Below are 25,383 nucleotides of genomic sequence, written 5' to 3'. Positions count from 1 at the left end.
TCTGTTCAAAACCTTCCTGTGGTCTCATATCTCACCTAGAAGGAAACCCGAGTCCTTACAGTAGCCTGCGCAGCCTATGCAATCTGGCCCCATTCTCTCTCTACTCACTTCTTAATGTCTTTCTCATTGTTCACTTCTCTAGCTGCTCTGGTCTTCCTGTTGATGCTCAGTCTTGCTAAGCATGCTCCCACAACCTTACACCTGCTGCGCCACCGTCGTGCTTCCCCTGCACCCCCAGCCCTGATCTCCACGTGGCTTCCTCCCTCATCTCCTTCAGTCTCATAAGTGAGGCCTTTCCTGAATTTCAATCGCAACCATTTCCTCTCCTGCCACTTCCCTTTCCTCTCGTCTGCTCTGTTTTTTTTTTTTTCTCCAAAGCATTTATTACCATCTATTTTTATTATTTTTACTGTTATAGCAATTTTAATGGGTTACCATGTCTGTCTACCCACAGCACTATGCAAGCTCCATTAGGACAGGAAGTTTTGTTTCTTTTGTGCATTGCCTTCTCCCCAGAGCCTAAGACAATGCCTAGCACGTGGCAGGCAATCAATGAATATTCATTGAATCAATGAAAAAGCCATGCTGCACCAAGGTGTAAATGATTCCTAACAGGGGCAGCCTAGACTCGACTTGTTCCCCCAACCGCAATTGTCTAACCCAAACGGAGGCATGTCAGGCCACACAGATTGAGACTACAGCACCAGACAGTCTAATGGGAAGATATTTTGGGGTGGTGAGGGCCTTGTGGCACTGCATTGTTGACCGCTGTGTGAAAATGACCTAGAGGTGACAGTGGGCCATATGCTCTATATGAGTCACACAAAGAGACCCAATTGTTGACTACATTGACGACAGTGTGTTTTAATGGATATCATAGTCCCATTGTTTTCTGGTCTAATGAGGCCACATTAGGAGTATCATGTGCACCTTTGGGAGTTATTTTTCAAGTGAAATATTGTTCAGAGAAAAGCAGCCAGGAGAGTGAAGGCTCTAACAATGGCATATGAAGAACAGTTGAAGGAATCAAGAGGGCCTAGTGATTCCATGACACTTAAGGACAAAGTCTGAAAACATGCACCACCTGTACCACGACTCTCTCCTCCTTTGTCTGTGGCAGACAGTATTAATCAATCTCAATTCTCTTTCCCGCGGCATTTGCCCAGCTCATGGCCCTCCAGGCAGCCACAATCCAATCTATTGGAGTTGGCAACTGAGACGAAACTTATTAGTTGTTCTGGCTGGAAGGGAGGTATGATTTTTTTCCTCATGAAATATTTGTGATACGAAAAGACTAACTAAACTAGTCCCTTCTAGTTTCCGAGGATAAAACTATGAGGAATAAAAATCTAGGATAGCATTCGAATGGTAATAACTGTCCAAATGTGAGGTCTTAGAAGGTAAGGCGTCTGGGTGGCCACCCACCAAGGATTCGTGGAGGAAATCTCCTTGTTAGGTGGGAGACTGGACTGGATAATGGCTCCACTTCATCCGTCCCTAAAGTTCAATGGATCTTTTCCTACTTGGCTTTGCTAGGCAGGGCAAGGGCAATGAGCTGGTAAAGAAATTCTGCAAAGCAAACGTTCACCTTTCAACTGCAGTCATTTAGCTGAGAAAGGTAACAGAAAACCGGAAGAAAAAAAGACAATAGATTAAGCACAAAGAGATGAAATGATCATCTCTAAGCTTAATAACAATAGCAACAAAAAACTTGTTTTAGCTTTTGGACACTCTTTGACATTCATTTATTTTAGTTCTTTCCTATTCCCACATACTTTAACCCCCTATTTTTGGTCAGAAGCCAGTTAACTTCATTAAAAACAGTGGATGCCAGAAACTTCATTTAGTGTGTTCCAGGACTTGGAAATTCCTTCCCTAATGACATAGTAGAAACTCTGTCGCCACAGTTAAGGGCAGACTAGAGACAATTATTATATTTAAGTCGTGCTTTGCAGGTTATCAGACCCACATCTGCAAGCTATTCCCTTTGTAAAGCATTTGGGGTTATTTGCCACAGAAAACTCATTGGAAAGTGCCAGCAACTGCGTGAGGACCCATGACTGAGAATCTTCCATGTGGCTCCAGAAGACAAACAGAGAACTTTCTTCGCAGCAACTCCACGCCCACATCTTGGAGCCAGGCTCCTCTTATCGAGACAGGAAGTCTATGCTTGGGATGGAATGAAGGGGTGGTAAAGACCAACTCCTCCAGCAGTCACCCACCCTGGCCAGTGAAAGGAGAGAGGCCCATCCAGAGAGTTGGTCAGCTTGAGTGCTACCCTCTGAATAATCTCCCTAACATCTATAGGAGGAAGACAACGAAAGGACAGGACCTCTGCACAGGACGGCATTTGCTAACAGAAATCAGAGAACATGCTGCATCCATCTGAGCACCAGACTGCTGGCAGCTGTGGCCTTGAGCGCAGGACAGCGGCTCTGGGCCTTGACTCCCTCATCCGTAAAATGGGAATAACAATGCCTAACCTTCATGCCCTGGGGGCACTGGAAAGATTAAAGTAAGTAACAGATGAGAAAGCACTTGGAAAAGAGTTTTAAGCATTATACCAATGTTAGGGTTATTGTGATTGTGAGCGTTCTTTTGAAGCTGTTAGGTTTTGTATGGTGATGATTATCCTAAAACCAAGATGAAATTAAGACCAGTGTCACTCTAATGCTCTTTCTTGGGATCTTTGATTGAGTCCATCCTTTCTGAGTTTGTCCCTTTCTCAGTTTATCCAGAATGTGCAGCTCTTGAGTTGAGTCCTTGAGTACCTCACTTAAAAACTGAGGGTCAGTTATTGTTGGAAGGAATGTGTCAGTCAGTTGGGGTATGCACTCATGCACAGACCTCTTAGAGAAATCACACTTCTGTCTGTTGACCAATGGGACACCCACTTTGAATTCCACCCCACCCTGCCCCTTTTCTCATCCCACCTACCCCCATCCTCCCTCCCCAGTAAATTAGACTTAATTGGATCTACCCATGTTTTGTCACTGCTACCAAATATGCATTTGCAAGATTGGCAGAGACTTCCATTTTTCCTGGGCTGATTATTCTGGTAGTTTATTTTTTTTAATTATAATCTCGGTACTTTACATCTCCATTTGCTTCTATCTGCCTGAATTTTAATTTTACTCCCAAGACAGCTAGAACCAGAAGAGAGAAGAAATTAAGACTTAAAAGCTATTTAACAAGTACATAGGAAAAAAATAGGGAGCTGGTACATAGGGAAGGGAAAAGGAGTAAGGAATTAGGGTTGCAACACTAGTTAAAAAGAGGTTTATAGATACCATTTAGTGTGGTATTGGTGTCAGCAATTGCCACCTATGTGCTGCCTGAATCTGTGGCAAAGCAACTGTTCTCAGAGATTTTCCAAGGCTTCCCAATAAGATTAATGATCTATTCTAGAACATGCTTGGTTTTAGCCCTTAATATTCCTGCAATATTAGTTAACCATCAGGCTCTTTAAACATTATAATTCACTGTCGTCATGGAACTCTGTGAAATACCAAATAAAACTAAACACCAACACATTTCCTAAACTAGTTTAACAACTAACAAATGACACAATGCAGCATTATCTCCAGTCACTTAAGCTAACTCTACCTCCACTTTACAGAACCAAATTTAATATATAATTCAAATCTGGTTACATTGAATGTATCATACGAACATGTGTATGCTAAAATATTTTATGACAATAAATCAGAAGAGAAGCATATTGAGTCTAACCCAGCCAGTAGACAAATTCACCATATCTAATCTAAGTGTCATTTTAAACCTCCTTGTTTTATTTCCTATTGTAAATATGACTGGTGTGTAATTTGATATGACAGTGTAAGATTATGACAAATGTATCTTTGCACTCTCACATTGATTACTTTAAATAGCAAATAAATCACAAAGCATTAAACCAGAAAGGACAAAACCTTAGAAGACATAGAACAAGATGTATATATATATTGAAGGACTATGACTCCAGCAATAAATATTCATGGTTTCTTTTTCATGTTCTTTGCCTACCCCTTCTGATCCCTTATTCGAGACCTTAAAACTTAAAGGAATCCTGTAAATTGTTAGTCTCCAGGTCCACAAAATCCATAAAGGTGATACTAGCGACACATAAACTAGTTTCAGAATCTCAAAAATCCTAATAGATGTCATTCATTTCTCATGATAACTGAGATGTTAATTTCATTAGCTTCATTTAGTTAGCCTATGTTGATTATATCTGAGCGGCAGTTATATATGTCTTTTGTGAATAAAATATGTGAAGCAAGCAATTACTTTTCAGTAAATGCAGTTAAATAAGTATGTGAAAAGGTACGGTCTGTGTTCATGGAAATATAATTGCAAAGGGGAATAATCCTACGTCAATCTTGGCCTGGTGATAAAAATTTTGGACAGTCCTCAATTAGCAACTTCTTGGGAGTAAATTGTGAAGCAGATAAGAAACAAGAATTATTTCAAGCTGATGTGACCCCTTGGTACAAGGAATTCCTATTTTCCTGGTAAGGTTATTAATTTACTTACTTAATTTTTTCTTATTCTCATCCAGGAGCAACCTCAATGGTAATAACTATATAAATAAAATGCTAACCTGCACACAGACACACACATACAGTCACAAACACACATGCTCTAAATTTCAGAGGAAGGCTTCCCTGGTGGTGCGGTGGTTAAGGATCTTCCTGCCAATGCAGGGGACATGGGTTCGAGACCTGGTCCAGGATGACCCCATATGCCGCAGAGCAACTAAGCCTGTGTGCCACAACTACTGAGCCCACGTGCCACAACTACTGAAGCCCGTGTGCCTAGAGCCCGTGCTCTGCAACAAGAGAAGCCACCGCAATAAGAAGTCCATGCACTGCAATGAAGAGTAGCCCCCACTCTCCACAAATACAGAAAGCCGGTGCGCAGCAAGAAAGACCCAATGCAGGCAATAAATAAAAAATAAAATAAAAATAAATAAATTAAAAAAATAAATTTCAGAGGACATCTAAAGAATATGGAAATGAAAATGATCATATCTTGCCTGGTATGAAACATGAGCCTTTATTATGTTGACTATAGAACAGACTGGAAATCTTAGAAATAAACCACTACTGAACTGATGCTTCCTTAAGAGCAGGTCCTTTAAGAGAATCCGTTAAAAGTTATGCATCCCTTATCATATTTGAAGAACCCAGGATTTTCTTTGCAAAGGAAAAGATAGCACACCAAGGTAGCTATGGGAAAAGTAAGAGGCAGGCCCTAAAATCAAATCAAAGAAGCCATCAATTCAGGCTCCTAATTGAGGCCCAGGCAAGTTCACTTGGTCAACAGTGATATCCATTTCCGGTGCTAATAGCCTATCCGTATTTTGTTCATTCATTTACTTACTTTTTTATTGATTTACTTGTTTTTCTTTTTTAATGTAACATGCAGCAGGTATTTCTGAGTACCTATTATGTTCTAATACTAGTTGTAGAACTATAATAGTGAATATATTATAGTCCATACCTCCAAAGAGCTTACAATATAATAGAGGATGGTTGAACAAACAAGTGCCTATTGAACACTTACAATGTACCAGGCACTGTTCTAGGTGCTGGGATGCAGCAAATTAAAGCAGATGCAAATCCCAGCTCTAGTGTAGCTTGTCTTGTGAAGATTGCTATGGTAAAGATATGAACCAATCCAAATTTGGAGGCTGGCAATGGAGTAGACTGGATTTTGTGATATTCTTGGCTCCTAAAGAACAACAGCCACCCCAGCATAAAGCCTCAACCTCTCAAGACATCATAGAGACGTTTAGAAAAGTAAGCTGTGGTGAATAAAAATTGTGTTGTGAATTTTACAACACTCTTTGAAGTAATTGATAGCGTCAGGTCCAGAAATCATCATTTACCATTGTTATCTCAACAGATACTGTTTAATCTGCCCAGTCAAATGTGATCTTTCCACAAGTATTTAGAAAACCAAGATATGAAAATTCATTAAATCTCACCAATGTCATCTTCCCGGAGAACACAGCTGACTTCACTATAAGCTTAGTTCCCTATAAAACAAGGGTTATCGAAACAATGGTGGCTGTGATACTTTGAAGTTTGTATACTTCTTGAGCTTTTCAAGAATTGTGCAAAATCTAAGAATCTGTTTATGTGTCCAAAAATGTACATGTACCTTTTTATGTACATATGCATGTAAATTAATTAAACATGGTTCAAGAGATACATATACCATATCCCTCGTGGTGGTTGGCTTTGAAATATGGAAATAAGATTGGAAGATGGAAAGGAGAGACATTCTATAGTGTTTGAATTTTTAAATGATTACACAGTTATATGTTATTCATATAATTGCCAAAACATGTAGTATGCATATGAATGGAATTAGCTAGCAGTTAATTTATCTAAATCTCTGAATTTTGTTTTAATCATCTAATGGCCTTTTTATTTTCCGCTGAGTAAAATGTGCTTATCTATCACCATTTACACAGAGATGTTCCTGATGAGAAAATCCAGAAGCATTAGCAGGAGCTTAGGGAGCTGTGAGTTTTATTAGGTGCAGTAAAGGTGGGAGCAGTAAGGATTCACGACAGGATCTCTTTCTCACCCACCCAAATGTGTCCTGTATCTTCTCATCTGAAGAGTAACGTGCCAAGGAAGTCAGGAAAAAAAATTTTTTTTAATGAGAAGTGTAGAGCTAGAAGAGGAAACTATTATCACTTCATAGGTAATTTTTTATCTCTAAGGAGATTGAAGCCCCAGAAAGGTTAAGTGACTTACTCAGTATCAGATATTGACCAAGTGATAGGGCGACATTGGGAGCCAGGTCTGTGTCACAGTCTTTCTACTGAACTTCTCTGCCTTTTAATCTCAAAGTCTAATTGAAACAGCTTTAAAACATAAGCTTTACCAAACACGACTGCAGTTTCTTATGATTTGGACACCAAATCTTGAGATGTTCGGCCCCATCATAACATTTCACCCCAAATTCACCCATAAAAGCTTCTTTAAAGTGTCTCTGGAGGTCCAGTGTCACTTCCGCTTCAAATCTCTTAACTGTTGGGCATTTCTCTGTTTCTGGAGTGCCCATGTCAGTGTCCCTGCAGGTCCTTTCAGTCCTACTCAACTGGAGGGCATCCAGGTCTGCACCTGCACGTACCTTTGTGCCCTGATGGCTTTGGTCTGGAAGATTCAGTGTTTTCACCTCCCTTCCTTCTACCTTCTCTCTAAAATGCCGTAGGAGAAAATACGCAATGTTAATCCCATGTCTTATAGAAATGTTTTACATGACTTAGACTCCCAACCCAGCTCTTTAAGGGTTAAATTCCACAATTGCACTCCAAAAATGAGGTCTAGAGGCAAAAATACCTAGTAAATCAAATTCAGAAGTGACAGTAGAAAGGGAACCAAGTATTTTTATAGGAAAGGATTGTCAGGGGAGTGGTAAAAGAGACTAGGATTAGTCAAGCTCCTTTTCCACAGGCCCAGCTGGGGGAACAGAAATTTAATGCTACGTGTGGTGTTACAAGGAACAGTAAAGATGCACATGGTTGCATCAGGTGTTCTGACTCAAGCACTACATGTATTTTCTAATGTCAGTTGTCAGAGCATTTGAAGCCAATATTGTTAACAACAGCAGAAGGGCCTGTGAGTCACAGCCTGGCTTGCCGCAGAATGCTGCATACGAGTTAGTTTGACCTAATTGGACTGAAATTCAGAGGCTACATGTTGACCACTGAAGCAAATACATTGGTTGTCCTTCTGGAGTTGGCCCTCAGTTAACGAAGATATGAATTTGGACTCATTCACAGGCCCCTCATTTTTTCAAGTTCACTCAAGCGAAGAGATTTTTTTAAATGGTCGAGAACAATGCCCATTGAGCAGCATCCTGAGATCCGCTGGACGACCCAAGAGGCTATTTTTTGAAGTCCTCTTCTGTGTCACTCATTCTTTCTCTCCAGTCAACCAAGCATCATTTTCCTGAGCCCTGTGGGGATCTTGAGTTGATACCTAATAGTCTGCCATATTTACACCCTGCAGATGGTGGCAAGATGAAAGATAGGGATGCGTCTATTCCCCAAGTGGAATTTCTTTTAATACTGGGGGGAAAATTTGAAAATCGAAGAAGGCTACGAAAAAATGACAAGCTGGGTGATACCCCACTCCAAGAGGTATTGTATACTTAGAGCTTTTTTCTGAGCACCCGTACGTAATGAGATGAGTACTATTCTCTGGGAAAAGCTAAAACTTGTCCCTATCTAAATCTATACCTGCTTAAAAAGAAGAGAGTCTACAGAGAGGAACTTGTTTACAGTATAATTATCACAATTGTGCACTTATTTTTCTACTAGTTTCTCTCTAACAATTTTATAAATCTATATAAATGGTAAGATTTCCAAATTTCAGGTTATGTTTATGTGTAAAATGCCTTTTTTCCCCAGGTAGTATCATGTTCACAATACCTGCTATCAAAACTAGCCTACATTATTTCTAGTTGCATTAAATTTGCCTAGGAGCTTTAAACTAACAGAGATTTAAAAAACTGAGATTACAGGGGTTGTTACTTTTGCTACACCGAGGTTTTATAGTACAATAGAACTAGCTAAATCTGGATGCCAGACCCAGCAACATTTTACCCCTGTTTTATTGAGATGTAGTTGACAAACAGCCCTGTGTAGTTTAAGGTATGCAGCATAATGACTTGACTTACATATATTGTGAAATGATGATCACAATAAGTTTAGTCAACATCCATCCTATAGATAGAAAAAAAGAAAAAGAAAGGTTTTTTTCCCTTGCAATGAGAGCTCCTAGGATCTACTCTCTTAAAACCCAGCAACCTTTTTAAATCTAGAAACATGTGGGTCCATGTGCTCAGAGTATCTCTGTCCTGCCTATTATCTGGATAATTGGGAATATGTTGTATTCCCATTCCCCGAATTCCGAAATATACTCGAAGTTATTAAAATGTCATTGTCCCTAACAGGTGCAGAGAGATGAAAATATCTCGTAAACGGGTATAAATTTAATCTGGCTTCCAACACATTCCCCCACTAGACACAGAAGTAATTTGAATAATGAGCCACCAATAGAGTTTCTTCATTCTTCCCAAGAACACTGACATCCTCCCCGAGTTGCTCCATCAGCTTAGTCTCTACATCCTAGTTTTGTTTTCATTTTACTTTTTCATTTTACTGTACATTCCACAGGTACTAATTATTTTCAATTTATGATCGTGGTAAAGCTGCATGTCAAGTTCAGTTTTTTCTTTCTCCACATTTTGTAAGAGGTGGATCAAAATGGAACAATTTTAAAGTTCTAAAATTCTGATTTTTATTGTATGCAGGAATGCATCAGGCACACGCCTTTGAAATCTTCACGGGGCAGGGAAAAATTCCCCTTGAGGCTTTCTGAGCTAGCTGCCCCTTAGCTTGGCTTCACGGGCTCAAATGGCCAGTATTCTGAGGTTAATACAAAGCACCAGTTGAACAATAGCAATAGAAGAAGGGGTGGGGTGAGCGAGCACCTGTTTATCTGCACGCACTCCTCTCTGGAGATCCTCCCTTCAAAAGACGGTTGGACCAAGAAGTTTCCAGATATGATTTAACAGAACCAAATATTTGGAATTTTTTCTTAAATGAATACTAAAATTCTGACTCCATATGGTACCACAAGCCAAGATGACAGAAGGTGACTAGTATGACTACAACCCAAGCTACCGACAAGTGAATGAAATCTCTTTTCACAAAAGAACATTCAAAATGTGGTCCACGTGCACTATTTAGCCATATTCATTAATTAAGAAGTGAAACTATATTCTTTAATATAGTTATAGATCCATGCAGTCATTTAATCTCCAGAAATTTTAGTTAACTACACAGATGGATTTCTAACAACCTCTAATGGGTGTAACTTAAGATGGAACAGATGACTCTACCAGCGGATTAATCAACCTCTTCCAAACTGCAAATTAAAAGAGAAACAAATCAAACACTACATTTTCCTCGCAGATGTTGAGGAAAACATATTCAGTCTTACTCCTATAATTACAGCATTAAGAGAGATTTACCAACATCAAAGTAAATAGAAACATACCAAATGAAAGCTGGTGAAAAACTAACAGAGACAGAATAATAACTTTTTTTAAATCTCACAGCCATAGAATCTCTTATTGATTTCAATTATATAGTCATTACGTTCAAATAGAGAGGCCTGGAGTTAGAATGAAATGCAACTCTTGTGGGGACCTCAGCTATGTTCCAGCCACACAGTATCAGACTAAATTCATCTCCAGCACCTGCAGGTGACTTTTTTTGAAAAATCAAAATTTTCTTCTTTGTTTGTTTCGCCAACCTTCATTTGAGCTTTTTTTAACACCAGGGGTGGAGGTTGGGGGGGTGGGTGGTGTGGAGGAATCAGTAGGGATGCCCTGAATCTGGGATTTTCAAAGCAAATGATATAAATTGGCCCTCACGAGTGTATTGAGCGCAAACAGCAAATGTTCACAAGTGATTTCCTATCAGTGACACTCCTGCAGGACTTCCTGGAAACAAATGAGGGTCAGAGAGGGCTAATCTCTCAACAGATTTATTGGCAAACGTCCCATTCCTCCCTCTCCTGATGCCCAAGTGACTTTACCACACTCAGTCCTGGTGGCATTGCCTACAGACTGACCAAGGTTAGACATCACTTGTGCTGTCTCAGCCTTTACATGGCAGCCAATCAGCATGCCTTGGTATCACTGCTCAGAACTCTCAGTAGGATGGAATGATAGAGCAGTGGTAAATCAAAGCTATAACTACTCCAGCTCCCGCCAGTCTGTCTCCACTCAAAGTGTCCATTTAGCCAGGAGGCACAGCAAAATTTATAGCCTGGACTTTTATTGTGTGGCACTTTAACACTGCAAGGAACCCTATACTCATGCCTGAAATCCTTTAAGAAGGGCAGACCCTCAATTTGTTTTAACCTATAGGTGAGTTCAGTAGCCAAGGCTGCAATAGGCCTGAAATTCATCAGTTTGACATTCACAAATCTCTTCAATTATCCCTTTGCATTTTACTTTGGAAGATGCCACAAGTTAAAAATAATGGTTGTTTATCACAACCGTTCTGTTTCTTATTCATTTCTTTTCTGCACAACATATTTGTCAGAAATTCAAGATGAGGGATGTTGTCTAGGAAACACTTTTAGAATGCCAATATGTAATGTTCATCTCTCTGTCTCTCTCACTCTAATTTTTGAGTGTTTTGTTGATGGGGTTGATGAGGTGACCCATGTGAAAACTCCAGCTCCTCTTCACTCATACTCTCAGGAGCCTTGCCCTGCACACCGTATAAAATGTCAATGCTCCCACCACCCCCAAACACACAGATACATCTTGTCCCACTTCCCTGTTTTATTTTTTCTCCCTCACAATTGTTACCATCCAGCAGACTACCTATGTACACAGTACATACATATTTCCCTTATTGATTTGGCTTAAGGTCCCTCTTACTCAGCGGAATGTAAGCTGCCTGAGGACTGGGATTTTCTTTTGTTTCATTCACTGCTGCATCTCCAAGCACCTAGAGCAGGGCCTGGCCCATAGCATGTGCTCAGTAAATACTTGTTGAGTGTAAATTATGTTGACATCATAAATGATTGGTGTCAGGCAATGATTATTTCATCTCTTCACTCTGAATGGGTCTCTATTGCAGACTCCCAGGGCCTCTCCTAAAGCATCAAACCCAGCCTAGGGCTTCCTAGGTGGTGCAGTGGTTGAGAATCCGCCTGCCAGTGCAGGGGACACGGGTTTGATCCCTGCTCCAGGAAGATCCCACATGCCGTGGAGCAACTAAGCCCATGCGCCACAATTATTGAGCCTGCGCTTTAGAGCCTGTGAGCCACAACTATTGAGCCCATGTGCTGCAACTGCTGAAGCCCATGCACCTAGAGCCCGTGCTCCACAACGAGAGAAGCCATGGCAATGAGGAGCCCATGAAACACAACAAAGAGTAGCCCCCACTCACCGCAACTAAAAAAAAAAGAAAGCCCACGCACAGCCAAAAAAAAAGACCCAACACAGCCAGTAAAATAAATAAATAAATTTATAACAACAAGAACAGTAACAAAAAACCCAGCCTAGACCTTTGCTCCGCGTCCCCACCCCCATCCCATCCACCAAATTCCACCTCATCTAGTCCAGGCAGGTAATCTGATCAACTAAACCCTGCAGAATAATAGTATTTGAATGTGTTACTCCTCACAATGATAAACAATTGCTCTGTGATTTAAAGCCTTAGCCTCAGGCAGTGACTATTGTGACAAATCAAGTGCCAAGTGCCCTACTCTTATCCCTACCTCTGCCCCCCACTGAAACAATATGGGGGGATCATTCAGTCTAGAAGAAGTTTTTGGAGCCTCCTAATTCAATCTGCAGGAGGCATCAGGCAGAGAGGAAGGCCAGTCGCACAGAGGGGACAGTCAGAGGGCAGTATTGCTAGTACAATACCAGGGGTCAGCAAACTTTTTCCTTAAAGGGCCAGAAAGTAAATATGTTAGGCCTTGCGGACCATACTCCGTGCTGCTGGTGTCGTGTAAAGGTAGCCATGCACAATATGATCCTGGCTGTGTTCCAATAACACTTCATTCCCCCAAACAGGGTGTGAGTCTGATTTGGTCCACAGGCCACAGTTTACTGACCCCTGCTCTAGACCCAGGGGAAATGTAAAATAATCCCAAACCCTACTCTCTAGGCTCTTAAAATCTAATGGGGTTCTGTTGCTTAATTAGGACATTTTAACGTACCCAATAATCACATATATCTGCATACCTACTGGTTATTTTTAATAAAAGAGAAAGAAAGATGAACCCCATTTCTTCATAAAATAAATAGTCATTCCTTCTCTTTTTATGTGCTCATCCACCACTTCCCAGCCCCCAGGACAGCATGTAGGCACGGTGCTCAGACCTCCCTTCAGGAAAGAACTTGCCACTAAGCTTTAAGGAGCGCTGTTAGGTGACAGCCTCCAGGGCCAGTGCTTCAGGATCCACCAGCCTCACTCTGAGACCATGGTCTTCCTGGGCAGCCCACAGCCAACGACTGAGCACAGCGGGGACTAGGATCTGGCCATTCCCACCCAGGGGAGGACTCCTCTCATGGCCACCTTGGCTCTAGAAACCCCCATTGTGTTGACCGAGCTTCATCAGGTCTAAGTTGCAGCCTGTGATCTCCCTGCCCATTTCTATTCTCTCCTTCCTTTCCTTTTCAAGCTGTCAGATCTGCATCTCCATCCAGGGGTTTTCCCTGCCCAACTCTGTTTCCTTTCTCTTTATTTTTCACAGACTAACCGCCCACCTCACCCCACCCCCGGAAAAAAAAACCCCACTGTGCTCCTAATTCCTGCCACTGTCTGCTTTCCATCCTCACCCCATCCCTCACCATACTTTATTAAACTTGATTGAGAACCTTGATACATTCATGTTACAAAGAAAACTCCAATGCACATCTACAAATATTGTGATGAGAACGAGGAGGAAAAATGTTTCCTGCTTCTGAAGGATGCCTTCATATAGCTTTGGATATTCAAACTTACTTTTCCCAAATTCTCAAATTATTCTTAGGAATCAGGGGCATGATTGTAGCACCTGCTCACACCATCCAAAGGGTACGGAAGGTCAGGACCATTTTGAGAGGCACCACTACTGAATCAGGACACAAGCACGCAGCAGCTTCTGGCCAGAGACCCCAAATTTCAGTGCTGCACCTTGAATCACACAACTAGGACGTCCCAGTTTCTGGAAGAGGTGTGACATACAGGTCTCGAACCCATTTAAATGAGAGACATCAGTTATAGAGAAATTCAGCCACAACTACTTGGGAAGCCACCTTGAAGCACAGGTGTCAAAAGCACTGGCTGCCTTGGAACCCAGAACAGGGACAGCCAGCTGGGAACCCAGAAAAGGCCAAGGCTCCCTTCTCTGTCCCCTGTAGGCAGAGGGCTTTCCTTAGCAAGGAGGGCTTGAAGCCTGCTTTTAGGGGCTCTGCTCAGCCTCCAAAAGGCCCAAAGCAAAGCCCATAGGGCTTGCAGTGGTACTGATCCCAGCTGGGCCCAGAGGAAGTTTCTTAGTATGTATGGCATTGTGACTTAGAATTTGCCCTCTCACCATATAGCTGACAATGTGAAAATATGAAGAAATAGAACTAGGGGATGATGAAGGAGGGGTGGGGGAGGGGGAGAGGAGGAGGGAGAGAGAAGGAGGAGGAGGAGGAGGATGAAGAGAAGAAGGAAACAGTTTGAAGCAAGATGCAAAAGCAACTAAAAGGTAAGTGTTGTTCAAGTCACTTGTAGTTAATCATTGCAATTGATCATTAACTTCTGTTCTGAGATCACTGACCACCTGAGGCTTAGAAAAAAGCCAGAAATTCTGATGAGGCAAACTCCTTGTGGGCCTAGAGCTCTGGGAATCCACTCACCCACTAGCAAATCACTCATTCGTCTCTGGTTACACATTTAAACGTGTGGGGAAATAAGCCTCCAGAACCTCATCAGAAAGTCCAAAATCATTTTAGATTGTGGGCACTTAAACTAATATTTAATTGATTAAGACTGTCATTCAATAACTTGATAGATTTGTTCTATTTTTAGTTCCAAGTATGCAGGCCCAATTTACACAGAAACTGTTTCTAATTTCTCAACGTCTGAGTGTATTGAAAATATCCTCAGTGTGACTCAAAATACCAACTTCAAGAAGGTGTGGTCATAAAATATTATCATAGCTTTTCCTTAACCTCCCCCCTTTCCCTGTCTCAAGTTCAATTCCAAGCATAAAATACAGGCAAAAGGAAAATCTACTCCCAAAGAGAGGTCCTCACTTTCTCCTATCTCAAAAAAGTTGACATTTGGGGTGGCGTGGTTTTCACGTTATTGGAATTCATTGATCCTCAGATTTTCCTCATGGTAAAGGCAGAGACAGCAAATGTCATAAGAAAGTCACATTTTCCAGTGTTTTCCTGGTGTGCCTCACACAGTAAGCATCCTCATAAAACAGATTTCTCTCTCAACTCCTCAGAGAGTTGTGCCCAGTGTATGAACTTGAGAGTAGTTGCCTAAGAACCAGAAGTATCACCAGAGTGTGATTTACTTTTCCAGTCAGCATTTTCCAGGTCTAGCTGTGAGCTCATCACTCATTAAATGGTTAAATAACAGCTGAAACCTTAGAGGTACACTGGCAAGAATTTCTCGGGAGCTTGCAAAAGGCCAAATTTTCAGTATATTTACCCCATCCTTTTTTTTAAAGTGCTCTTTCTGGGGAGCTCTCTAGTGACACAAAAGCATTTTGACCTTCAACAAGAATTAAAAACTTGGGAGAAAAAATAAAACCCTTCCAACTCTTTGCTGAGAAGAGCCTGAAGAAGCTGCTGGAGGAGTTTACACAGAGTAAAAAGTATTAGCAAATACTGAAAGTAGTTTGCTGTATGTGAACCTTAATAAAAAAAAAAATACAGCCTAATATTTAAACAGCTCCTTCCACCCAGAGCTCTCTAAACATGACCTCCCTTGTCCAGCAGGCAAAACTTGGGGTCACTGACTCATCCCTTTCCTAGAGGGGATGTTCTCGCCAAGTCACACTCTGGAGGCTCCCTCCACCACATCCCCAAATGGAGTGCTATCTGTTTCCACTCTTCTTGAGATTCAGTCATTTCTCATCTCCTGACTTCTCCTTTTTCCCTCTTACCAGTGCACAGAAATGGCCAACAGATTGTGAGTTTATTCTGGCAAAACTCTTTTACAAGCGCTCCTAGAGAGGATATTCAACCCCTTCTGTCAAGAATCCAGTGAGTTCCCCACAAGCTCCCTTCAAGGTCATTTCTCTTAAACATGTCCAATCTAAATCCCTTGAGTTTGAATTGTGTCCTACTTTTATTTTTTCTATTTCCTGAGATGGAGAACAGCTGGTCACCAACTACATATGGGCCCCTTTTGCAGACTACCCAGTAAAAATTACCCAAAAGTTTTTATTCTTTCATTTTACCTCCCCAAGCAAAGTAATTCGGGTTTCTTCAGTCCCTTTCCATGTTCTTTCTACCATACTCTTTCATTTTATACCATCTTTATCAAGCTTCGCTTTCCCTCCTCACTTGACTCATTGAGTTGCTAACTGAATGTAGTCCTCTCTGCAGGGTCGGACCATTACTAATATGTTAGGAGATGTACTCTTGGCTGCTTCATTGATTTATGCTTCGGCCTCGGATTGGCCTTTAGAAAACCACTTTTGGTTTTCTGACTCGTGTTTAACTTTCGATACCCAATTCCTTGAACATACGTAAAACCAGTACTGCATCTGTGCAGTCACTTTTTCTCCTTGTTCTGTAGCCACCTCGTCTGCCCCCATTCGTGTGGCTTCCTCCGAGTTCTGCAAACTTGTCTAGAGCTCTAATGCTACCTTTCCCTGTGGCTTTTCATTAGGTTGAGGATATGAGTCTGGCTGCAGAGACCCCATAATTGTCAAGCATTTCTCTGTGTCATCAGTATCTCTTAGTCACCAATACTGTCTCCTTCCCCACACATTACTCAAAGGAATTTGCAGAAATGTGTAGAGCTATATATAATCAAGACCGGTTTTCCAATCTTAGATATAGTTATCTTTTGAAGGTAAAAAAATTTATAAGGTAAACATGTGAACCTATATTATTTAATTGAAATGTTACTTAAATATCTATAAGCATAAATCCAGGTACAAACTCCTTATATCTAGAGCTCTTATACAACTATCAAGCCAAAATAAAATTATAAATTAGGTATAAACCAAAAACACATAAAATTCAAAGAAAGTCATTTAATGGAGACAGTGAAGTTGTTTTGTTGGAATGAAATCCTCTCACTCAATGTGAAAAGAGTAGTACCTACAATAAAAGATTCTTTTGAGCTCTCCATACCTATAGTATTGTTTGTGACGTGGTGGTTCCATTTTAGCAAGATATTTTTCCATCCAAACTTCTGCAAAGCCTTTGACGTTGTGATGTCTTAGGACCTTCACTTGGCTGGAACACGTCATTTAGGGTTAAATCTCTTTCCATCAGACCTCTAGGTTACTGTGCTGCAATATGTCACTTCCATAGTGTTCCATCACATCGTCAGTGCATTAAATCACTTACAAAATTAAAGTCTTACTTTATAAAAATGTCTTTTAATTGAAAATGTTTGATAGTTTAATTGAAAGTTTTGTCATTCAGATGAAATAATTCAACAGGGACGTATTGGTAGACATAGGACATGGGTTATAGATTTGAAAATAGAACAAACTATCATAGGTAGCTAGAGAAGTTTCCCAACATTTTTAAAGTTACTTGAAACTTCTTTAGGGATCAAAAACAAAACCTAGATGTACACTTGCAAAAAAAAAAAAAAAAAAAAAAAACAAGCGAGTGCCGAAATCTGCAAACATGGCTTCATCACCCAAATGATCAAAAATTTGCTTCTTTTTTTTTTTTTGGCATCAAAATGAAAATATAAAATTTAGAGTTTTTCATTGGGAACTCACAGACCCTGGAGACTATTCCAGGTCTACCTTGGAATCAAAGAAATTCAGCTTGAAAAACAACCAGGGTTTTTGAAGTAGAAGATAACCTTTGCAAATGCCTATGGAGACTAGATTATCTTGGTTAGTCCTCTCAACTTGAAATGAGAGAATAGAGATCTAAGGAGGTTAAATTGTGGTTCAGGGATAGATCTACTTCTCCGGATTCCAAATTTACGTGCTTTCTACTACAGCAACATGTACCCAGTAGTTTCACATTTAGGATGCCACCTCCCATAGAAAATTTACACACAAAAAGCCTCCTGACTCTCACAACATATTCTTGCAAGCTAACGCATCATATTCTTTTTTTTTTTTTTTACGCATCATATTCTTGACAACACATCCTATAAAATGCTAGCACTTCAATCCATTTAAATGATTCTCTAATGAATATCTAGTTGTGAAGACTATATTTATTAATAACCTTTGTAAAAACTAACACTTCATGTGTCATAAGGTTACTTCTTCCAGTTTCAAAGATTGCCTGGAGCTTTAAAGTGTGTTCAAATCTCTGCTATCCTAAAGGACCTCTGGGTTCCTTCTCAAATTATTCTCTCCTTTTTTTTCAGGTCTAAGTTTCTTGAAAGTGGAATATAAATTTTATGGCTCCATTTTTTCTAGTAACCCACATATGTGTGCTTCTGTTTTCATTACTCTATTGAAATTGTCTCCTCCAAGGCCACAGTGAACTCTTGCTACATCTAGTAGACTCTCTGTACTATTCTGTTTGACCTTCCTTCAGGTCATAGGCCACTTCCCTTCTAAAACTCTTCCCTGACTTTTCCAATTCTTCTCTATGTGCTTTCTGGATTGCACATTCTTTGTCTTCCTTTGTTTTTTTCCCCAACTTCATAAATATTGATATTCCTTAAGGTTTGTCATCATTCTTGTTCTTACCTTACTGTACATAATCTCTCTGGTGACCTCATATAGATCCATGTACTAATGATGCCCCAATATGTCCCGGTAATCTCTCTCTTTTCTGAGGTCCAGATAAGCATTTCTGGGAAACTTGAATATTTGAGAGACATGCATAGGATCCTAAGCCTGCAAAAAGCTGGAGATATAATAATAATATTTTCTATATTGAAGGAAAAAGGAAGAGAACATGAAGGAAGAGTCTCAAGAAGGGAGCAGTCAACTGGTTCAAATGTCATGGCAATGTCAAATAAGATGAGAATGGAAGTATTCTTTTGACTTAGCTAGTTGAAGGTTACTGAAACCTTGGCAAGAGCAACTTGGGATCAAATGCAGATTGAAATGAGTTGACAAGTGAGTTAGAAGAGAAGAAATGCAGGCTGTCAATGTGGGGAGGCTATAGGAACTTAACTGTGGAAGAAAGGGGAGATAGATAAATGACTAGAGAGGACTCTAGGGTCTGAGAAAGGACACATTTTACTGGCTAAGGAGAAGAAGTCAAGACAGAGAAGGGGCAAAAGATACAAAAGTGAGGAAGCCACATGCCTGACCAATATTGTGAACTAATGAGCATTAGGCAGGAAAAGAATTACCTCTTCCATTGCCTGGGAGTGATGAAGGCGAGTGTAGTTGTGATATAGTTCTTGTGTTTCTCTTTGAAATAGGAAAATAAGAGACGAGGAGAGTTGAGATTTTATTTTATTTTATTTATTTATTTTTTATTTATTTATTTTTTTGAGGTACACCAAGGTCAATCATCTGTATTTATACACATATCCCCGTATTCCCTCCCTCCCTCAACTCCCCCCCACCCTCCCCGTCCCAGTCCTCTAAGGCATCATCCATCCTCGAGTTGAACTCCCTTTGTTATACAGCAGCTTCCCACTGGCTATCTATTTTACAGTTGGTAGTATATATATGTCTATGCTACTCTCTCACTTCATCTCAGCTTCCCCTTTCCCCCCCCGCGCCCCCAAACCTCGAGTTCTCCAGTCCATTCTCTGCATCTGCTTCCTTGTTCTTGTCTTGTCACTGAGTTCATCAATACCATTTTTAGATTCCGTATGTATGAGTTAGCATACAATATTTGTCTTTCTCTTTCTGACTTACTTCACTCTGTATGACAGACTCTAGGTCTATCCACCTCATTACATATAGCTCCATCTCATTCCTTTTTATAGCTGAGTAATATTCCGAGTTGAGATTTTAAAAGGACCTGACCAGGCTCCACAATTTGTACCCTGTTCTGAAATACAGATCCAACCATGATGCTCTGGAGCTCCATGGTTCCTAAGGATTAAATCCCACCCCACAGCACATTGCATAGAGCCCTCCATAATGGAACTCTCACCTGCCTCTCCAGACCATCAACCTCTTCACCTCATCATCCCCTCCTGCCCCAGGTCCCAGCATCATGGTTCTCCAAATATGCCACATACCAGAACTCTCAGCCTAGAATTCTTTCAACCTTGCTTCTCTGCCTAGAAAACCTTCATCCACTTTCCAAAATCCAGTTTAAGTTTCTAATTATTCTTGGATATCCCTGACTTTTACTAATCTGTTTTCTCTTTGCCCCAATTGCACCCCTTCTTTGTTTCTGCATTTATTTACTTTTTTTTTCGTGTTTTTTTTTGGGGGGGGGGTTGTTTGTTTGTTTATTTATTTATTTATTTATTTATTTATTTATTTATTTAATTGGCTGTGTTTGGTCTTTTTTTGCTGTGCACAGGCTTTCTTTAGTTGTGGTGAGTGCAGATTACTCTTTGTTGTGGTACGTGGGCCCCTCATTGCCGTGGCTTCTCTTGTTGCGGAGCACGGGCTCTAGGTGCATGGGCTTCAGTAGTTGCAGCACATGGGCTCAATAGTTGTGGCTCATGGGCTCTAAAGCGCAGGCTCAATAATTGTGGCACACAGGCTTAGTTGCTCCACGGCATGTGGGATCTTCCTGGAGCAGGGATCAAACCCGTGTCCCCTGCATTGGCAGGCGCATCCTTAACCACTCTGCCACCTAGGAAGCCCTGCATTTATTTACTTTTTTTTTTTTGGGGGGGGGTACATCAAGTTCAATCATCTGTTTTTATACACATATCCCCATATTCCCTCCCTTCCTTGACTCCCCCCCCCTCGAGTCCCCCCCACCCTCCCCGCCCCAGTCCTCCAAGGCATCTTCCATCCTCGAGTTGGACTCCCTTTGCCATACAACAACCACCCACTGACCATGCATTTCACAGCTGGTAGTATATGTATGTCCGTGCCACTCTCTCGCCTCGTCTCAGCCTCCCCTTCACCCTCTTGCATTTATTTACTTTTACACTATCCCTCTTAGGTATTTCTGTATTGTGTCTCAGATCCCCTTGGGGCATATAGTTTCATTCAATTATTTAATTAACTAGCCAATGAATATGTATTAAGCAAAATGTAATCCATAATTTCAAGAAGGCCGCAGGGCAACAGGGAGCCATAATGCAGTGTGGCTTGAGCTGTAACTGAAGACTGACCAAGGAAGTGACAGTGAGGGGCGATTGATGAGGAGGGTAGAGGAGGCCACCAAAGGCTCCAAGTGTACATGTGCCTTTTAATGCCCCTCTTACAAAAGGCTTCCATGGTAAGTTCCATGAAGGCCAAGGCAGAGCCTTGTCCAATAGGCTGTGCCCACACGGACCATCACACTGGGGTTACTCTGTAAACTGTCCTTATATCAAAGAAGTCACTGTATAGCTCTTACTTTCAGGAGTTTACAGACTCTTAATGTAATCCTTTTCAACTGGAAAGATTAATTATCCTTTCTAATGTTTTGTCCCTTCCTGAAATATCTGTTCATGGCCCTTGACAGGAAAAAGAAAGTCCTTTCTGATGCCATCCTGAAAGTCAAGTCCTTCCTACCCTCCCCACAGCATCTCTTTCTTGCTCTGTTCCCCCTTTTCCCTGAATCCCCGATTCAACGTCCTTCATCACAAGGACCCAGCCAGGTTCCTCTTCTGCGCTCACCACCATAGATTTGGCTTCTTTTTTTCTTCACTGCTTTTTTCTATGCTAATAATTTTTTTTGTTAAGTTGCCTAAAAATGTCTGTGCTCATTGTGCAGGACTTCTTTAAACTGAAAAGAAAGAAAGCAAAGGAAAAAGTGCTTTCAAGTTAGCCCTTGCACATCCCAGTTTGGTGCTTAGTCTAGCATGACTTCTGCTTTATGAACTGTGTCTGCTAAATAGGAGAGTCACTGTTATCTGTTTAATTCAAAACCATGATTTTCCCGTGAACTGTTCTAATCTCAGCTTTACCAGCAGATGGTCTTACACCTAAAATAAGACTAGCTTCACTCCTACTCGTTTTCTGTTTAAATTCTTTTTTATAGGAAGATGAAAGGCTGCAGGTTAAAATGTTCACATTTGCTGTGATTACTTGTTGCAGAAGTTTCCGCACTTGAGAGATGCAGCTGTAAAATATACAATTGCAAAGGCGTATCACCCATCTGTGTCTTGCCAGGCCCTGGCAATGTTTGCGTAGACTCTAGTAGACCCAGTCACCCAGTACCTGTCTTAACACACCAGCCCATGTTGCTTCTAGACTCCAATGTTTTCTTAAGGTGAGAGTCAACCACAGTCCTCTCTTTCTGACCATCCAAGTCATTCTGGTTGCATGTACAGTCTGCTTTCCTCCTAAGATTAATTTTCAGCAACAAGGTAACTGTTTGTGTAGTAGAATTCCCTTCTTAACCAATAGGAGTACATTTGGAAGACCAATATTTCTTGGAGTGTGGAGATGAGAGTCCAAGACTCGTGCTAGAGTAGTGACTAGTAGACAATCATAGATAGAGAAAGTGAGTTCGGTCAACTGCAGAGTTCTTGTTTGGTTTTGCTGATGTGGACATGCAACTTTGGGGTAGAACTGAATCTCTCAGGACAACAAAAAAGAGGCTGAGAGCTGCCACCTTCTCAGCTCTCGCCCCAGGGGCAGCCCTTGGCCTTCCTTCTAAGTAAATGTTCGTCAAATATTTTAACAGCATTCTTTGAAGAGGTGCCAAATTATTAGCCTGTCAGAGAATCCAGTGTCTTTGTTCCTTGCTTGGTGGTAACAGCTCAGAACTCATCACCTCTTAGCTTGTGCTGCTTTTTCTCGAATACATTCCCTTAGATCGTGGCCAGCATTCAGACTCATCAGTCACTTCTTTGATGACATGTATCCTCCCAAGGTCTTCTAGAGTTTTCTTTCTTTGGACTTGGCATTCCTCTTCTGAGAAGAATTTCATTGTAAACTCTTTCTTCCAAAATATGCTAAATAAAACTAGCTGTGCCCCATTTTGGGGTCCCTGATACCAACCCCCATTCAGAGAAGGGTCCATTTTCTTTGGGCAGGAGATTGTAAACATATGGAATTCGTTACTAGAAGAGTTGTTGGTTCAGCCTGTTTCCGATCCCCAAGCCAGTTCCCTAGCCATGACAAAACATTCCCCACAATCTCATCATGACTCATTTTTATTTTTAAATAACCTCTAGTGTGGAACGTTGTCAAGGCTTTTTGAAAGGTTAAAGAAATTATGTCCGCATGCTTTTGACCCCCTCAGAGAGTTTTAGTAGATGAAGCACAGTCACTCCTCACAGAAATCGCTGGCTATGTTTGCTGATTATCCCATGACTGCCCTGTAACTCATGGATGTGAATTTCTCTAAATCTTAATGTGTGTTCATCATTCTACCCCCTGTGAGGGGATATAAAGGCATAAAGATATACAGGCATAGGCTTTGATATTAAACTACTTGAAATCAAGTTAGGCTAAAAGAAGTCACAAAATCATGACTGAACAACATACGTAAGTGTGGTGGTGACTAAAATTATATAAGGAGTTCAGAAAAGCAACAAGTGTGTTTGGAGGAAGATGGAAAAATCTTCATGCAGGAGAGAACCCTTGAGTTTGGTCTTGAAAGCTGAGTAGGGTTGATAAGAGGCAGGGAGAAGGGAAGAAAGGGGCTGCAGGAGGCTTCCAGACATTTGAGAAATAAAAGGGAAACAGCGTGAGCAAAGACTTCGAGGTAGAACCGTCTGGTTGGCGTGGAGGAAACACGTGAAGGAGTCTGATAAGTTGAGAGGAACCAAATTAAGAAAGGCCTGGAACAACCAGCCACAAGAGTTAGAACCTGATAAGAGAGGTGATAGTTATGGAGGACTGTATTTAAGCATTTAATGTTTCAAAGAAAACAAGTGGTTGACTGATGGGAAACAGTGATGGTTTATTGAAGGGCCATCAAGGCAACCCAAAATTGAGAATTTTAGATTTGTTTAGATCAGAACAGAATAAACATGAATGAAAACAGAAAAGAAAGAGCTCAAGAAGGAGAAATGGAAGAAGCAAGGAATGATAATAATGGATGTGAAATTCTGAAGGAATTTAGTCCTGGTACAAAAATCTGTATGTTTCCTGCGGCTAGTACAGCAGAGCACCACAAACAAGGTGGCTTAAACAACAGAAATGCGTTTTCTTGGTGTTCTGGAGGCTAGAAGTCCCAAATCAAGGTGCTGGCAGGACCATCCTCCCTTGAATGGCTGTGAGGAAGAACGCTTCCTTGCCTCATCTAGCTTCTGGTGCTTGGTGGCAATCCTTGGTGTTCCTTGTTTCATAGCCACTAACTCCAATCTCTGCTTCCATCTTCACACTGGCTTCTTCCCTGCATGGCTGTGTCTTTGTATGTCTTCTTCTCTTCTTATAAAGATAACAATCATTGTATTTAGGGTTCACCCTTTTCTAGTATGATCTCATCTTAACTCATTATATCTGCAAAGGCCTTATTTCCAAATAAGGTCACATTCTGGGGTTCTAGGTGGACATAAATTTAGAGGGAACACTATTCAACCCAGTGGACAGGGAATATCCAGAAAGCACGTGGAGGGGTTGGTCTTACAGGACCTCAAGGAGGGGAAAGTATAGGAAAGGAAAACTTCTTTCTACCTTCTTAGATTTGAGCCGAAGAATTAAACTGGCGTAAGACAGAGAAACAGAAGAAAAGCATACAGCTTTTATTTAATATTTTTATATGTACACGCGTGTCTTCTAAAGACACAAAGAAGCCATTAGGCCCCAAAGCTTACTTAACTATTTACTATGTTTTGGGGTTTTTTTGTTTATTTGTTTGGGTTTTGTTTTTGTTTTTGTTTTTGTTTTGGCTACATTGGGTCTTCGTTGCTGTGCGTGGGCTTTCTCTAGTTGTGGAGAGCAGGGGCTACTCTTCATTGCGGTGCACATGCTTCTTATTGTGGGGGCTTCTCTTGTTGCAGAGCACGGGCTCTCGGTGCGTGGGCTCAGGTTCAGTAGTTGTGGTACACAGGCTTCGCTGCTCCATGGCATATAGGATCTTCCTGGAGTGAGGTTCGAACCCGTGTCCCCTGCATTGGCAGGCAGATTCTTAATTACTGCACCACCAGGGAAATCCTACTGTGTTTCATTTAAATTACTCTCGCCTCTTTCAGAGGTTCTGATAAGTTGGTACAGGGTGAGGTAAAAAGGAAATGCCTTATTCCCTCCAAATCCTCTTTGAAATCACTGATCCTGCCCAATCCTTTCATTTTCAAAGTGAGGAGATGGGGACAGAGTCCTTGCCCAAGAACACATTTTGTTAAAGTAGAGGCCAGGCAAGACCCAAGGCCATTAACTTCTCAGGCAGTGACCTTCCCTCTCTGTGCAACAGGCAGGCCTGGTTTGGCATCCCTGTCAGCCCCAGTAAATCAGGGCCATTTTCCACAGCTATTTTCACAACACTTGGGGAACATTCAGGCAGCTGTCGTTGGTATTTTAAACCTCCCACAGCAGTGGGGGACACCAGGTCTCCTGGTGGTGTTGTATAAATTCACTAGAACAGCTGGCTCACCCAACTTTTCCTTGTGATACTTTTGAATATGAACTGGCTGGAATACATTGGCCCTGC

This window comes from Hippopotamus amphibius, chromosome 1, assembly GCF_030028045.1.
Source record: "Hippopotamus amphibius kiboko isolate mHipAmp2 chromosome 1, mHipAmp2.hap2, whole genome shotgun sequence".
NCBI lineage: Eukaryota > Metazoa > Chordata > Mammalia > Artiodactyla > Hippopotamidae > Hippopotamus > Hippopotamus amphibius.
Note: the sequence above shows the minus strand (reverse complement) of the source record.